A 14,908-nucleotide genomic window follows, 5' to 3' on the forward strand; every position below is an offset into this window, starting at 1 on the left:
GAGTGGGTTGCCATGCCCTCCTTCAGGGGATCTTCCTAACCCAGGGATCGACCCCAAGTGTCCTGCATTGCAGGCAGATTCTTTACCATCTGAGCCACCAGGGAAGCCCAAGAATACTGGAGTGGGTAGCCGATCCCTTCTCCAGGGGATCTTCTCAAGCCATGAATTGAACCAAGGTTTCCTGCATTGCAGGCAGATTCTTTACCAGCTGAGCTACCAGGGAAGCCCACTGTCTCCTTAAAGGAAATTTAAGTTCCATAAGCATGGAGGAAGATCAGATTTAGGTAGGCCACTTACACAGTGCTCCTTCCCTGGACTCAGAGAACGTGGTTTCCTGGGGCTCACAGTCTGCTGCTGCTGCTGCTAAGTCGTTTCAGTCATGTCCGACTCTGTGTGACCCCATAGACGGCAGCCCACTAGGCTCCTCTGTCCCTGGGATTCTCCAGGCAAGAATACTGGAGTGGGTTGCCATTTCCTTCTCCATTGCACGAAAGTGAAAAGTGAAAGTGAAGTCGCTCAGTCGTGTCCGACTCTTTGCGACCCCATGGACTGGAGCCTACCAGGCTTCTCCATCCATGGGATTTTCCAGGCAAGGGTACTGGAGTGGGGTGCCATTACCTTCTCCGTGGGCTCACAGTCTAGTGACTCACAAATAGCTAACAGAGAGATACAACCCAGATGGTATACTCTGTGATGAAAACGTGATTCAGGTCACCTGATTCAGAACCCGCTTGCCAACGCAGGAGACCCAAGAGACAAGGGTTCAATCCCTGGATCAGGAAGATCCCCAGGAGAGGGCATAGAAACACACTCCAGTATTCCTTCCTGGAGAATCCCTTGGACAGAGGATCATGCTGGGCTACAGTCCAATGGGTAGCAAAGAGTTGGACACAGCTGAAGTGACTTAGCATGCACGCACAGAAGCTATATATACTCAGCTGGAGGACATGGCTTTTGTTTACCTATGAGGATTACAGGTTCTAGTAACTAACTCCCCAAGCTAAGTAGCCAGTCATGCCTGCTGCTGCTGCTGCTGCTAAGTCGCTTCAGTCGTGTCCGACTCTGTGCAACCCCATAGATGGAAGCCCACCAGGCACCTCTGTCCCTGAGATTCTCCAAGCAAGAACACTGGAGTGGGTTGCCATTTCCTTCTCCAATGCATGAAAGTGAAAAGTGAAAGTGAAGTCACTCTGTCGTGTCCGACTCTTAGCGACCCCATGGACTGCAGCCTACCAGGCTCCTCCATCCATGGGATTTTCCAGGCAAGAGTACTGGAGTGGGGTGCCATTGCCTTCTCTGAGCCAATCATGCCTACTTCCAGTTATTCCCTTGGCTGCCCTTTGACCTCCTGGAAAGCTACTAGCGAAGCCCCTGGGTTTATTGCCCTGTGTTCCTCTTCCTGGTATCACTGCTTCCAAGGTCTGTAGGTGAGCAGAAAATGAATGTATTTGTTAGCATACAAATGCAACAGAGGCTTTGAAAGAAAGAAGTTTCTCTTTCAGGTAACAAGCAGGTGGTCTAGGAGGGTGGCGGTTCTGCTCCATGAAGTCATGAGGCGACTCTGACTTTTATCTTGTTGCTCCAGCCACACTCCCTGGGTGGCACAAAAGCACTCATCTTTCAAGAAGCAGGATGCAGGGACAGAGTGAAGAAGAGATTGTCTCCTGTCTTTAAGAGCCAAGAAGGAAGATGTAATTATTTATTCTCTTACTGCTTTGTTGGAACTTAATCGCACAGCCACTCATAACACCAAAGGAGGCTGGAAAATATAATTTTCTTTTGAGCTACCATTTCACAAGCTAAAAAAATGGGGTTCCTATTACTGTGAGAGAAAGGAGGACTTTGAGGGTGCTAGGAACTGACGGTGTTCACCATACTCAGCTACAAAGCCCAGGAACTCAGGATTCCCAGTGCTTTGGTCCCATAAGTATTGTTTCAATGATCTACATGGTCCTATAATTATTGGTTCAATGATCTACATGGTTCCATAATTATTGTTTCAGTGATCTATGAAAGTGAAAGCGAAGTTGCTCAGTCGTGTCCGACCCTTTGCGACCCCATGGACTGTAGCCTACGAGGATCCTCCGTCCATGGGATTTTCCAGGCAAGAGTACTGGAGTGGGTTGCCATTGCCTTCTTCAGTCAATGATCTATATGGTCCCATAATTATTGTTTCCATGCTACATAGACTGTGCCAAAATTTGGTGACTTAAAAGAATTCATTATTTGTTCTGCTTTTATGTGTCAGAACTTGAACAAGTGTGTTGTTGTGTTCACAGGACTTGTCTGGGCCACACAGAGCTGGCTTCAGGGCTGGAGCACGCGACAATGCTACTCCTTACATCCTATTTCTGTGGCTTCAAATAACTGCTTGTATTAGTCTCAGCTTCTTCACAGCGCAGTGAGGGGCTAGCGTCCCCAAGCTGGCCCAGAACTGGCGCAGCACTTGTACCACGTTCTACTCGTCACAGCCAGCCTAGATTCAGGAGGAGAGTGACCTGCTCCAACTCTGGAAGGGTGGAGAGGACATGGGCAGTGAAGACCATCTGCCACTTCTGGAAGACTATTACTACAGTCGCCAAGCACAGTTTGGAATTTTGATTCTTCCTGCCTCTCCTTTCCCCTGCCCCTTGCGATTTTAACAGGCAGAAGGTAGAGGCCAGATGGTCCTTAAGCAATTCCCCACTATTTCCATGAATCAAGTTTTATTATCACTAAGAAAAGCAACTCTTTTAAAGCATCCATTATAAGAGGTATTGGTTTATTTAAGGCAATGTTTCTCACCTAAAAAGACCTGATAACTATATATCTCTTTTTAACATATATTAGGGAAAAATGGCTAAAATACCAAAGCCAAACTTCATAAACATTGCTATGACAAAATGAAAAATAAAATCCTCTGCCACCTTCAGCAGTTTCACTCACTCTACAACCCCTGAGTTTTGTGTTTCACACAACTCAACACCCCCTGGGGAGAGGGAAGACTGGTCTGCCCCAGGAGTCCCGAGACGCCCACCATCAGGGATAGAGTGTGAAGGCCCTCTGCTCTGCAAGGACCAGAAAATTCCTTCTGGTATAAGGATCTCATGAGTCCCCAAAGCAGAAGAAAGGCCACCTCCTCAGCTTCTAGGTCATAACTTGGCCCCAGGTAACAGGCTGACGCTGGGGTCTAAACCCCCTGCAGCTGCCTCTGGCCCCTTTAGGGCCATCCCCCTCGATGTGTGCTGTGGTCCCAGCATTTCCTCATCAAGCAGCTGCAGCGTTTGGCTGGCATGAGCTTTCGAGCTTAGTCAACAGAGCCTCATTCCTTGGGTCAAGGTGTCCCCACTCAAACTCCACTCCCACCTTCAGGGTCAATCCCTGGTTCTGACAGACACGCTGGTCACAAATGTTAGCGTCCATGTATGCAGCAGCATTTGGTATTCTTGATACTGGAGAAGGTAGATCAACTTAATTCTGAAATTTGAGAGTTTAATCATAACTATGGACCCTCTTGCTGAGAGAGAAAAAGTGCATATACTGACAGCCTAGGGAGTTCACAGCCTCCCCCCACCCCCCGCCACCCCCGCAATCCAGGAATCCTATCCTTTAAATTCCAGTTAAAGCCCCTGATTTTGTGGGCTGCACTAAGCAGTCAGTCTCTTCAGCATTGCCGCTAGTCAGCGCCTGGAGGGCTGTCCATCAGAAAGGCTCAGGTGAGCCTGTCACCCACTGCCACCACTCACGGTGCCCAGGGTTTTTGGCTGTTTCTTTCAGCACTGATAGCTTTGCCCATTGCTGGTATTGCTGTTCCTTCCCCAGTACCCTACAGACATCTGAGCCACATTTGAATCCCCTGAATTACTCATCAAACAATGGCCATGTCATGTCACTTCGACCTCTGAAATGAATCATTTCCTTGGACTGACCCTGTTTGTCTTTCGGGGTTGAGTTAACATTGCCTCCTCAGCTTGCAGGGCCTGATACACACGCTCGACACTCAAACACAAGCTCACCCTGCATTCTGGTCTCCGTAAAGCTAATCTGATCACATCCCTCTCCCTAAAGCCTTCCTGCCGCTCCAGATTGGCCCTCCTCATGAAATCAGCTCTGCTCGTTTGTACCTTTTCCTGTCCTCCCACCATCTCCCTTTAATCTTGAATGGGAGAAACCCCACTCAACTCTTTGTTGGTGGTGGTGCTCAGCTGCTTTACAATGTTATGTTCATTTCTGTTTTACAGCAAAGTGAATCAGCTACACATATACACATACCCCTCTTCCTTGGATTCCCTTCCCATTTGGTCCTCACAGAACACTGAGCAGGACTCCCTGGGCTGTACAGTCGGCAATCGTTAGTCATCTATTGTATACAGTGTAGTGCATATATGGGGCTCCCAGATGGCTCAGGGGTATCGAATTTGCCTGCTATTGCAGAAGATGGAGGTTTGATCCCTGGATCAGGAAGGTCCCCTGAAGGAAATGGCAACCCACTCCAGTATTCTTACCTTGAAAATCCCATGGACAGAGGAGCCTGGCGGCCTACGGTCCATGGGGTCGCAAAGAGTTGGACACTACTGAGCGACTAAAAAACAGAACATGTGGATATACGTCAATCCCAATCTCCCAGCTCATCCCACCCCCACTCACCTTGAAGTCTCTGGGTCTCTGTTCCCTTGATTCCTCGCCCATGTTCCATTCTTGAAGGTCTACTGAGGACATTTCCCTTCATGTGTAAAAGCTTTCACATGTGTTTCTCTATCACACTTTCTTCATTTGTACCATTGTTTTTAACTCATGTCTGTCTCCCTCATTGAGCTATGGACTTGAGAACAAAGACCATATCTATTATTTTTTTAAATGGTGAGCAACTAGAACACTGCTTGGTGCTATGCTTTGTTATTTGAAAGGATGAAGACACAGAAAGAGAGGAAGTGCAGCTCATCCCAGCCCTTCCCCACTCCCCATTCTCATCCCTCCCTCTCCCCACCCCTCACTGTGAGCCCTTCCTCTGCGTGTGAGGGGAATTCCCACCTGCCTGCAGAGCCCTACCGCCTTCAGCTTCTCCAGTTGGCCAAACTTGGTTGGATTGCATCCAGGCACAATCGCCCACAGTCTCTCTCTGCATACAATCTACTAGTGTATTCCTTGTCATCACCTCTACATTTCCTGGATTCAGAACAGCACCTCTCCTCTGTGCTCTCACAGCACACAGCACTCCATCTTCTCAACATTTTGACATTTCATTGATTTATCTATTATCCCAATAAACCACGGTCCTCTTGAAGGGAAGAATAATGTCTCATTTACTCGGGCTCTCCAAAGATTGGCATAGGTCCTGGTGCTCAGTGATTGTCTTTTGAGACTTGTCTAAATTCTCATTTTTCTGGTTTGCTTTGTGAAGCCCTGACAAATGGTGAGTCATCCGGATGCACTTAAACACTATGAGGAAAGCTGTGCTTTGAGTTCATTCCTTGAAGTGTTAGTGATAAAACTACTTTTAAAAAAGCTTTGCATCAATTTTTGTGACTTCTTCCAAAGGGTCCTATCTTTGGTCTTTAGAATAATAAGACATAAGCTCTCTTTCTTGCTCTTGGATCTCCCTGAAAGCCTCATCAAACTTTCAATAAATCAGTGCTTTTCAAGTGTAGTGTTTATACAAAAGCACTCGAAATCTTATTACAATCAGATGCTGCTTCAGAAAGCCTGAGGGTCTACATCTCTAAACAGCTCTTGGATGGTTTCAAGGTTACACATGGAGTAGCAATTCTCTGGTCTAAAACAACTGTCAGAGAACAGGGCTTGAATCCTCTCACCATCTTCAGTTTTCTTCTGGGTAAGGTTGAGTTTGCCAAAGACCTCTTTCAAATGCAATGGTCGGTGAGTTTTTACCACACCCCACTAAGTGTCGTTCTTGGTGTTTCAGCTGTATGGAATCTGCCTGAAATGCAGGAGACGCACAGGAGACCGGGTTGGACCCCTGGGTCAAGACGATCTCCTGGAAGAGGAAACCAACAGAGGAACCTGGCGGGCTACAGTCCCTGGAGTCGAGAAAGAGTCAGACATGACTTAGTGACTAAACAACAACACGGTGATTGTAAAGAGTACTGGATTTCAAAGCAGACACGTGGGCTTGAGTCCAGGCTACCACTATCAACTATCTGACCTTTGGGAAGTTGGAGAAAATAACATTTTAGTCTCAGTTTTCTTTAAAAAAAAAAAAAAAAAAAAAAGACATCCAATGTCTGTGTCTATTAGTTGGAAGGATGAGAGGATCATGAGACAGTATGGGCTTCTGGTTATGTACCATGTTTTTGGTGCCATTGTTTAATGTCTATTATTACAATTTAAGGTTTCACTGGTTCTTTTGCCATTTACATCAGAAAGTTGCAAAATCGTCATATGCCTAATTTAATAATAATTAGTATCCAGTAATATCTATTAGGTTCAAGGCACTGGGCTAGATATTTTATATCTACTTTTCAGAAATTCTTGAACACCAAAAATAATTGTTTTTCTTCCTTTTATAATAGCCAATGCTAGTGAATATTATCTTTTCCCTTCCCGTTGCATGTGTACCCCTCAGAGAAGACATCCCCTTCATCAGAGGATATCCTTTCCAGATAAAGTTAAGACTTTTCAAAGGTCAAAGCATATAAGAAACTGTCCTCCCCACTCATCTAAAAATTAGTAGTCAGATCACAGCAGAGGATTCCAGGATTCCACTGAAAACATACTGACACGGCCCTCAGTTTTCTAATTGGTGATATGAGAGATTCTGACTCATTTCTAAATCTTGTTCTCAAAAGCCTCAAGGATTCTAGATGCCAAAGGCTGTGGGCCTGGATGTGGGAACACATGGAGATGTACCCACTAGTAGCTAGGCTCACGTGTTTAACATACTGGCTTCCAAACATGAATTATTGAAGAAATATTTCTGCTTTTGTTGCTCCAAAAATGCTTGGGAGACATTTGAACTGTAATTGCTAAGGCAACATACAATGCACTCAATCTGTGAAAAATAAGCTTGTCTGTAGATACGTGACTCAGTGATATCAAAATCCATAATGAGTATTGGGAAATATGTTATTATTTTCCTTTCTCTAGCCCAGGCTGACCAAGGGAATCTTCTTTAGTAGACTAGCTCCTGGTAATTTGGAAAGGTAGAAAGTTTCAGGTAACTTATTTCTATCAACCAGCAGAGCCCTGCTGAATGCCATGCTTGGCTCATTGACATGAAATACCCAGAAACAGCATTTGTAAGTAAGTATTCAATTAGTATTTTGGGAACTTGTGTTCCCAAGGGTGTTCCATATGAAGAGGGGATACCTCTTCAAATGTTCTCATCTACATTGTCTTTTTTTTTAAATACGAAGAACTGCTGTGTTTTTCAGTTTTAAGAACTCAACTTCTCTGGCTCAAGAAATTCAATTTTAAGTTTAGCATAGCTTAGTTTTCAAATTTTGGAGTTATTTTGTATGGAATGGTTTAGAAAATCGAGCACTTCCACATCACTGCCAAATCATCCAGCTTAATTCAAGTATTTACAGGTCTATCAGAAGAACAGAGACATTACTTTGCCAACAAAGGTCCGTCTAGTCAAAGCTATGGTTTTTCCAGTAGTCAGGTATGGATGTGAAAGTGAAAGTTGCTCAGTCGTGTCTGACTCTTTGTGACCCCATGGACTGTATGTATAGTCCATGGAATTCTCCAGGCCAGAATACTGGAGTGGGTAGCCTTTCCCTTCAAAGAAGATCAAGTCTTGTATAATCTCTATACTTAAGAACATTATATAATGATCACGAGGAAGGGTATGTTTTCTCCATTAATATATAAATAACTTCAGGGTAGAACCATGCATTTAGCAGATGTTAAAGAATGAATCCCATTACTCCTGGGCAAGGAGACAAAGACACAAGAGCAACACAGGTGGATTCTCTACACTCTAGAAATGTTTATTAGTAGATTCATTCATTTAATGAAAGGGTCTGACCCTACTGTAGACCAAGCTCTGATCTAGTGCCTGGATTCAGTGATGAATAGGCAACATGTCCCACACACAGATCCCAATTTAGAAGGGGGAAACAAGAAAAGTATTTGTCTTGAACAAAAGCAACTTAAATTCCACAAAGGAAGTAAGGTACCCCCAGTTCATGTCGCTGTCTTGTGGCTACTTTCTGGTACTGTTTTCATTTTTTACATTATTAACTAAACTTTGGATTTTCTTTGGACATCATCACTTTTTCCACTTATATCTTCTTTCCTTTCTAGAATGCACTCCAGGGGTCTAGTCTTCCAAGTCTCCCTCTGATCTGTGACTCTTTCTCAGTATTACCTTATTTTTCAAGACTTTGACAATCTTGAGACGTACTGACCTAGTACCATCCTGTAAAACGTTCCCCATCTGGATGTGCCTGACATTTTTCTGATGATTAGACTGGAATTATGGGTTTTGGGAAAGAAAACCACAGAGGTGATATGCTCTTCCCATTACATTATCTTAAAGGTTACAAGACAACTGCACAATATCCATGATGATAATTTTTATCACTTGGTTAAGATCTTGTCTGTCAGCCTTCTCTGTAAAGGTACAATAATTTTTCTGAACTCTATTTTTAGAAGCTAGTCATTAGGCCTAGCTCATCCTCAAGTGGGGAAAGGTTTAACTCAAATCCCTACAGGAAAAAATAATAAAATATCAATTGTTAGTTGAAATTCTTCTGTACAGAATATTTGTCTCTTCTCTATTTTACATTCATTTATATAAATGAAATTTATTGCCATTTCCTTGCATCAGTGTGGTTATGGACATTTTACACTTTGGGTTATAATCCAATTAGCCAATGCTACACGACTTATTTTGATGTTTAAAGCATTCCAGATTTGCCTGTTAGGATATATACATATATATATATATATAAAATACTTTTAAAAAAATTATTTCTAAAATATCAGTTATAAGAGATTCCATCTAGGTCAGTTTCTTCTAACCTAACACTCTCAAACAGTAGCTGATCCACAATGATCTCTAATACCTATCCTACAGTCCTTTTCTGCTTAATCATATGGGAATTTATTCACATTATCTTTTTATTCCAACACATCTTTGTCATGACTTTATTGCTTCTCCTCTTGACATGGAAGAAATTTAAACAAATCAGGTTGTATGCCCAGTGACTCTGTTACCAACCCATCAGGCTTAGTTTTTGCAATGTGATTTGTTACAATCTAATAATCCACTTAGCACCAAAAATTAAACACATGATTCTCTTTTTTGAGGGAGAAAAGTAAAATTTCTAGCTAGATGTCAGAGTGACCACGTGCTCAGTTGTCTGACTCTTTGTAGCCCCAAGGACTGTAGCCTGCCAGGCCCCTCCATCCCAGGCAATAATAGCTCCTACTCCAGGGGATCAACCCAGGGATCAAACTCCTGTCTCTTGCCTCCCCTGCATTAGCAGGCAGATTCTTTCCCACTAGCACTGCCTGGAAAGCTAAACAATGACCAAAAGGGTCACAGAACTAATAAACATCTACGAGGATGATGTGTATGCTGATACGTCTTCCTGGTGCTCAGTGCTAAAGAATCTGCCTGCAATTCAGGAGTTGCAGGAGACATGAGTTCCATCCCTGGGTCAGACGATCCCCTGGAGCAGGGCATGGCAACCCACTCCTGTACTCTTGCCTGGAGAATCTCATGGACAGAGGAACCTGGAGGGCTACAGTCCATAGGGTCACAAAGAGTTGGACATGACTGAGCACGCATGCTCTTCTTTCAGAGTACACTTGTGAACTTTCATGTATTTATTTTATTTCAGGTAAGCCTACATACCTGTTTTTTTTTGGATAATTTGTTTATGATTTATTTGCTTCTTTTTCCTGCAGACATCTGCATTATTATTACTTTAAAATTTTTTATTTATTTTTATTTATGGTTGCCCTGAGTCTTTGTTGCTGTCCATGGGCTTTCTTTATTTGCAGCAAGCAGGGGCTAGTCTTGTTGTGGTTCGTGGGCTTCTCATGGAGATGGCTTCTCTTGTTGAGGAACACACACTCTAGAGTGCACAGGCTTAGTTGCTCAGAGTCACCTGGAATCTTCCGGGACCAGGGATTGAACCTATGTCCTCTCTATCGGCAGACAGATTCTTATCCACTGTGTCACCAGGGAAATCCTGTACCTGCATTACTAGTAAGTACCAACATTACAGTTGCTCAGGAAAGGATCCAATTATCAGGAAAAAGTTATCAATTCCGTTATGATTTTTCCATTCAGCCATACCCAAAATGACCATTCACAGTACCTGAAACTTTGATTTTTCTCTATATGAATCTAAGACAGCTGCCCTCTAACATGGTGGGTTTTCAAATACAAAGACTAAATTAAAATGTGCTAAACATAGTTTATTTTTAAAGTAATTTAAAATACAGTGTAAACATACATTAAAGAAATTGTGGCAATTCAGATAAGGAATAACATGAAGTTATTTACATGTTTGTATATATATGTGTGTGTGTATATATATATATATATACACACAAAGTGCAGATAAATACAAGACACTACAAAATAAACAAAAAATTCAATATGATAATTTACTGACAATCATTTTCATACTTATTATTTAATTTGTTATGTTAATAATGGCTTCAGACAAATTCCTAATACTGAAATATATCATCTAAATATTCAACTTTTATATAAACTATAGTACCTCAAATTTAATAGTATATAAATAGGATTTGAATTAAAAAAAAACAAAAAACAAAAAAAAAAAACAGTCATCTTCCCTGCCACACTCCCAATTTATTGTAAAGGCTTCAGCTTAGAGTTCAAAAAGACTCTTGAAATCACAGCCCTCAATTTGTGATGACTTCTCAGCTGTTAAGCATAAATCATGACTGAAGATACAGAGGCAGACATACAATCTCCAACATTCTGCATATAAAAAACAATGCACACTATTAATCTAAGAGACAATGGATTCAAGGCAAAGTTGGGCTCTGGAAGGGTAAAGACCATGGGAAACCTTGTCAAGAAATGGTACAAAGGGGAGAAAGTGATCATCTAACTAAGGTGGGGTAGGCACCTCCTCCAACACCGGAGGTCCTCACGTGGCCCTGGACGTGACCATCGTGGATGGTGGAGGATATGTGTGTTTGTGATCCTTGTAAACGGCACTGCCTTTTGAGACTCTTCAGAAAACACAGAGACTCCATTTCTCCCTATGGCACCAAAGAAAGAATGTCCAACCTCTGAACGTGGCATCTCTCCTGTGAACACCACGGATTGAGGATGACCTGTTAGACTCCCTAAGTCACACAATGACTTCTAAACTTTGGTCGAGAACATGTAATCAGTTTTCTGCCTATGGCTTGCTGTGAGTGCTGTCCATGTACTTGAGATTTCTTGTTTAAAATAGTGAATGCAACAGTCCAAAAAAAAAAGTGAAAAATCCTATTTATTGATCTGATCCTCTAAAAGTCCATGCCATTCATAAATGTGAATTTGTCCAAGGTTACTACCATATAGATTTGGGGGAGGGAGATACTGGTGACAACAAATGGATACAGTGAATGTGGTGAAGAGGTGTGAGAGTCGTTGACAAATACCTGAATTATGTCTGAGGATTAACAGGAGACAGGCAGGATACAGATTATTCAGAAGTCTATTCAATAGGCTAATAATTCTCTGGGAAAAGTGTTTTGATTTTGGAAGGTAAGCAAACAGGGTAGGAGGCAAAAGTTAACAGCAATATCTACTCAAAGTGGGAAACTTATACTAAAGAAGAAAATAACTTCCGGACAGTAATTAAGTCTCTACTTTTTTCCTTTAGCAAATGACATGACTTTGGGGTCTAACTCAGTGATGTTAGGTCATAGAAACAGTTGCAAATTACAAATGCATTGTAAAACTAAAGAACAAAACCTGTTCTGAAATGAGTCCACCTCTAACTTCAGTCAACAAAGTACAAATCGAGAAGGGGTTCTAACTGCTGATTAAGGCATGCCAAATATCTATCTGGGGGAGGCAATACTAAAAATGGAAGGGGTTTGAAGAAAGGCTCTGAGGGACCCTTGTAAACCAGCATCCTTGTGATTAAGACCCTGCACATCAGACACGCACAGACCTGAAGAAGGCCAGGAGTGAGGAGGCTAGCAGGTTTTATTTCCCATGACTGCAGAGCAGATTCAGTTTCCTGACATCATGATGGATTTTTAGGGGGCATGCCACACTAAGTAAAAGCTATTACCACAGAACAGGAAATAATCCCCAAATCACTTTGTCTCTTTGCCTTCTTTTCCTATTTGAGAACCTGGAAAGTTTGGAAGGTGCTTTGAAAAAAAAAATCTCTACCCTTCCTGGAACAGCCATCAGGTGAGCCACTGTTGGGATGCCTGGTTATACCCATTCACAGTGTGAGGCACAGAGAGCGCATACAAGGGTAAAACCACTCCCGTCAAACAAGGAGAAATGGTACTTCCTCATGCCTCACAGACTTCAGAGCGATACAGAGATCATTTCACTGCTCAGGCATTTACACAAAACAAAAAGCCTTCACTTAACCGACTACTGCTTATAAGCCGGCAGATATGGTACAAGAGTCACCTGTGAAACACAGCAAGGTTTTGTACTCAAGGATATCTTCATCTAACAGCTGAGCTGACTGACTTGGACTCATCAGTCTCACCCTCCTTGTCCCACTGTCAGCAGTGATTAGGGTGCCCACCTGGCCTGTTTCCAAGGTGTGGATGTGGCAGTTCTGTGGTATCTTCATGAAGTCTCTGAAAGGCTATGGTTTCATTACTGAAACACTGTTGTCATTTCAAATGTGATCTTCTTGTAGTGACTGACATGTACCTTCTGGTGAAATGAATATTCCACGTGATCAGAGCACATGCCCTGGTTTTCTCAATGTTCATAAATACTTTTAACTGTTGGAAACATTTCTAGGGCAAAGCAGCGTCATTTGAGCGCTAGCATAGGGCCGTGACTTGCTTCCACACATAATCAATGTGAAGGGAAAAGAACCATTCTCACAAATCTGTGAGATTAAAACTTCAAACAAAAGCACAATTGGAACAAGCACTTTTGCAGCTTGTTTCAAAAAAGGGACCATATCGAGCACTGTCACAATATATGACTCACCATGAGGAAGGAGAGGGGCTTCATGCCCATGACTTTTAGAGCAAAAGGTTTAATTCCTCACTGAGCATCTGTAGAATTAGCTCATAGACAACTCAGAGGCAGGAACACGCTGGCCCGTGTTAAAGGAAAATGAAGGTTGAGATTTCTCTCTGCAGCAGCAAGTGAAGTAGGACTCTGAATCACTTTTCGGAGTCAAGTTGGTCTTTGAAAGAAAATCAATTTGCCTTAAGAGGCTCTAATTTAGCAGGATGCCAGATGCTACCAAGGGTGGTTAAACTGAGGGTGTTGTGGATGAAGGGCCTGGTCCCCTAGGGAGACTACCTCTGTTCCAGCAGAGGGCAGTCAGGATGTCAGCAATGCAATTACTAAGGACCATCAAGGATCTAGAGGTCAAGAAGCTCTAGCGACACATAATCATAGTGTATAAAAGTCAACAGTAGCAGGTAAAAAAGAAAAAAAAAAAGGAGACAAATGTACCAGATTTTTTCATTATATTACTAATTTTTACAACATTAAATATTTTCAACTTCTTTATTTCCATGCTGATATTTATTTCCGGTTGTAATTCTGCCTACTGTTATTCTCTTTACCTTTAAATCCTAATCCACTATTCCATTTTAAATTTTAAAAGCATAAATGCTCCAAGGCATAGTTGTGTATGTGTATGTATATAATTTAACCTATTAACTCTAGAAACATTAACTTAAAGTAGAAGAGATGGCGATTACAAATCAATATCATGTAAAAAGAACTGTTATAGTCAATACCTGAGTGTCTATACAGTGAAGAACTTTGAAGTAGCATGTACAATACTGTGGCCAAGGGGGTCAGTGCTGTGGCAATCAATGGCGGAGAACCAGTTTTTGGGAATCTTGAGAAGAAAGGCTCTTTGCCACATGCAGATATGTTAGAAATAATATGAGGATTATTAAATAGAAATAATAGAAGTGGTCAACATATGACCAGATAATTATGGCATATATAAATGGACAGTAAATACCTATCTCTATGCTCTATAAATACAGTGAAATTTCTATTAAAGGCTGTAAATCGAAAGGCATAATGGAAAATTATATATGATTTTATTCCTGCTAAAGATGATGAAATAATTTCAAAATAATTTAAGAATCTTGTACCTTTATGTTAAGATTATGGCTCAACTAATCATAGACTTTAGAAGGCATAGTGTTCCAACCACTGTCTTAATACATCATCTTTATCATTTGGAGCCAAAAGGGTATCAATAAAATCCTTGGACACTTTACAGAATAACAAGTAGAATTTAAGCTGTATCATTTTCCTATTATTGTAATTATACATTTGTGATACCATTATAATGATTCTAGCAGAGGATATGTGCATATCACTTGTCAGTATTTATATGTTAATGGAATAAAATTTCATAAAATCTCAAAGTAATACAGACAGTTTTAAACATCCTCCAAACCAGTGATCAGCAAACCATGACCCATAAGGCAAATCCGGCTTGCCACCTGCTTTTGTGTGGCACATCAGCTATAAATTTCTATTTTTAAATGATTTTTTAAAAGTCAAAGAAGCTTAATATCTTATGGCATGACAGATTCACAATTTCAGATTTCAGTGTCCTGAAAGAAAGCTGTATTGGTACACAGTCACACCCATTCACGTGTTGTCTGTGACTGCTTTCCGCTACAATGGTAGTATGGACAGTGTGATGGAGACAACAGGTCCTGCCAAGCCCCAAATATTCACTATTAAGCTTCTGCAGAAGTAGTTTGCTGATCCCTGCTCTAAGCCCATAGACGG

Source organism: Bison bison, unplaced genomic scaffold (assembly GCF_000754665.1).
Source record: "Bison bison bison isolate TAMUID 2011002044 unplaced genomic scaffold, Bison_UMD1.0 scf7180017864262, whole genome shotgun sequence".
Taxonomy (NCBI): domain Eukaryota; kingdom Metazoa; phylum Chordata; class Mammalia; order Artiodactyla; family Bovidae; genus Bison; species Bison bison.